General features: G+C 37.6%; 1 long non-coding RNA gene across 1 annotated transcript; it reads right to left on the bottom strand.

The window, feature by feature from the left end:
* Positions 1-875: 875 nt before the first annotated feature.
* Positions 876-1,876, bottom strand: LOC128291465 (uncharacterized). Its single transcript, XR_008281257.1, has 2 exons — positions 1,806-1,876; positions 876-1,091 (listed from the first exon to the last, which is right to left on the bottom strand). It is a non-coding gene; the product is annotated as an uncharacterized LOC128291465 (long non-coding RNA).
* Between the last annotated feature and the right edge of the window lie 1,738 nt (positions 1,877-3,614).

The raw sequence follows: 3,614 nt of genomic DNA, 5'->3' as shown, positions 1-3,614 counted from the left end.
ATGTCGAGATCCCTCGAGGAAAATATCACACAAAAATAGGATCTTATGGATCCTCTATGACCATCGGAGATGTAACACCCCAAACCCGAGACCATCGCCGGTGTCGGACGCGAGGGGTTAACGAGCCAAGTCCTCTTAAAGCACCGACCAATTTGGCATTTCCAGACAGGCTGGAAAACTGCGTCACTGTCGCCTTAAAAATCATATCTCGAGTTTCAAAACTCGGAAACTGATTCCGTAAATTTTCCATGAATTTAGACTCATATATCCTTCCATGGATTTATTTCTAGAATTTTTCGTCTGGCCAATTGGTACAGTTTATTAGTTAAAGTCACCCATGTTACAGGGATCGACTGCTCTGACCTTCGCGCGTTACAACTTGAATATCTCTCTGTACAGGGCTTTAATACTGGTACCGTTTGTTTCTAATTAAACTAGACTCAAAATGGAATCTGCACATATAAGGTATGACTCCTAATTCCTTCTTGATAATTTATAGTGAATTTTTAAAGTCGCGACAGGGGACCCAGAAACCGTTCTGGCCCTGTCTCACGAGAACTTTAATATCTCTCGGTATACTGATCATATGATCGTTTCGTTACTTTCATATGAAAATAGACTCGTCAAGGTTCGATCACATAATTTATTCACTATTTAGAACCATTCCTACAAATTTTTGTGATTTTCCCCATCCACGTCACTGCAGCTGGCAGCATCTGTTTTTAAGGTAGGCTTTACCTAATTTGTAGTCTCCATGGGCCAACTATGGTCTTGCCATACATGGGTCCACATATGATCATATTTAGCCATTCCAATGGCTGATCATGTGACCAACACTCCCATTCCAATCCATAATCACATCATGAAATCATATATAATTACAAACCACAAATGGTCTAATTCCATACTCCACTATTACGAACCATTTTCGCATGGCCGTACACATATACATCACAAGTACTTAAAAATAACCGAGGGTAGTCCTATACATGCCATATCCGAACTCAACTAAAGGAGTACCAAAAAGGGCTTTGATAGTGTGGTTGACTTCAACTTCTATGATCCCGAATCCGATCGCTAACGAGCAAAATCTATAAACAGAGAAACAAAGAAACGGAGTAAGCAATTTATGCTTAGTAAGTTTGAGCCATAATATACACACAACCAAAGCATAGCATTCAAGTAGCTAAACAATAATTCATATGCACAATTTCTCAAAGACATGCTTACTTCACAATCCCAACTCTTATATTCATACACAAATAACGGCCTAGTTAATGCCGATAGCTCATTTATCATTAGAGCGAATATTCAGACAAGATTTACTCATAGTGTGCAAAGCACACACAAAACATACCTTGTTGGGGATTTCACAAATGCAATAACTGAAAATTTTCCAGCAGCTTATAAATTTCAAATCACATACCTTCGAGTTTATCCGGATATAGCTACTGCTCAAAACACCTTCGGGACATAGCCCGTTATGGTAACCCGCACAAATGCCTTCGGACTTAACCCGGATATCACAACTCACACAATTGCCTTCGGCTTAGCCCGATATCATAGCTCGCACATTGCCTTCGGCTTAGCCCGGATATCATAGCTCGCACAATTGCCTTGGCTTAGCCCGATATCACTCGAACATTCATACACATCTTTGTTTCATTTTCACAACAAAACTTTTATGCACAATTCACTTAACAAAATATCATTTCGCTCAATGGCCATATACAAGGGCAGAATTTCGATTGCTTATTACTTCATTCAATCGAATCAAAATCTAAGTTTCGATACTCAAAACTTACCTCGGATGTTGTCGAACGATTCCGATGGCTATTCGACTACTTTTTCCTTCCCTTTATCGGATTTAGCTCCCTCTTGCTCTTGAGCTTAATGAATACAAGTAGAAGTATTCAATATTTCTATCAATAATGTTTACTAGTAAATCACATTCAGCATCTCATATCATCTCACTTTATTATAATTTATCATTCAACCTTTGAACCAAAACGCCATTATATGGCCACATATACATACATCCATATATTTAAGCTCAAGAATTTTAACATAACATCAAGTGCTCAAATTACTCATGTGGCCGATTACACATGGTCATAAATACACAAAATCAAAAATAATTTCAAGGTTTTTCACACTATACATGTACTAGGCCGAATGTACATGCAAATTTCACAACATTCTTCAACAAATTTCTTCTTTAAACAAACATATTTATCACTTTCTTCATAATCAAAATATCATGTGCAAACATATATACACATATAGGTGCATGGCGAATCTCAAGGTGTTCATAACCCTCTAAAACACAAATTTTACCAATCAAGTAACAAGCATAAATCATGCTCATGAATGCATCATGGCCGAATACATCACAATCATACCCCATTGAACTTTGGTCATGGTTAAACAAAGAACTCAATGTCTTACTCAAGATTGCTACAAAGAAATTTCAAGAGTAGTCAATCCATCATTGCATGCATCATTAGCAAGCTTCACATTTAGCATGCAATGGCTTTAACACAATATCAACCTTGGCCAAATACCATTTTTCATGGCATAACAAGGATTTGAACCATGGCTAACATGCACATCAAGTTAGCAACCAAAACAAGCATGAATCTCATGACACAACCTCATATATACCTTAATCTTGATGCAAGTTTAGCCAAATCTCCTTCTAGATCTCTTCTAAACAAAGAAAATGAAGCAAAATCTCTTCTTCCTCTTAGGAATTTCGCCAAAGGAAGGAGGGAAAAGATGAACAATTTTTTGTTTTTTCTTTCTTAGTCTTTGCTCAAAGAAAGGATGAATGACAACTTTTTTTCTTTCTTTCTCTCTAGCTACGGCACCATGGGGGCATCCATGCTCATTTTTTTTCATTTCTTAATTCTTTCTACATAATGCACTAACTAAACATGTTGGAAACATGTCCGCTTGCCCATAATCTAGACATGGTCAACCACTCATTCAAAATAAATGGAGTATTTGACATGCAACTCCATTTATTTTGCTTCATTCCTTTATTAACCTCTTGAAATTAGCTACATATTTTAAATCCTTTCACATGAGTCCTTTTCTTTCAATTCACAATCAAATTAACTAAATCAAAGAATTCAAAATTCACACATGAGCACACACATATTATAGGCATCAAAATAAATTTTAAATTATTTTTATGCCTCGGTTTTGTGGTACTGAAACCACATTCCGACTAGGGTCAATTTTGGGCTGTCACAACTCTCCCCCACTTAAGAAATTTTCATCCCCGAAAATCTTACCGGTAAATAGGGTTGGGTATCGCTCTTTCATAGAGTTCTCGGTTTCCCAAGTAGCTTCTTCTATCCCGTGTTTGAGCCATAACACTTTCACTAGCGGAACCCGCTTGTTTCGCAACTCTTTCACTTCACGTGCCAAGATACGAATCAGTTCTTCCTCATAACTCATATTGGCTTGAATTTCAACCTCTGATGGACTAATCACGTGCGATGGATCAGATCTATAGCGTTGAAGCATCGAAACATGAAAGACATCGTGAATCTTTTCGAGTTCAGGGGGCAAAATCAGACGATATGCCAATGGACCGACTCGCTCGG

This window comes from Gossypium arboreum, chromosome 4 (genome assembly GCF_025698485.1).
Source record: "Gossypium arboreum isolate Shixiya-1 chromosome 4, ASM2569848v2, whole genome shotgun sequence".
In the NCBI taxonomy this organism is placed as follows: Eukaryota; Viridiplantae; Streptophyta; class Magnoliopsida; order Malvales; family Malvaceae; genus Gossypium; species Gossypium arboreum.
This window is presented reverse-complemented; position numbering and strand designations above follow the sequence as displayed.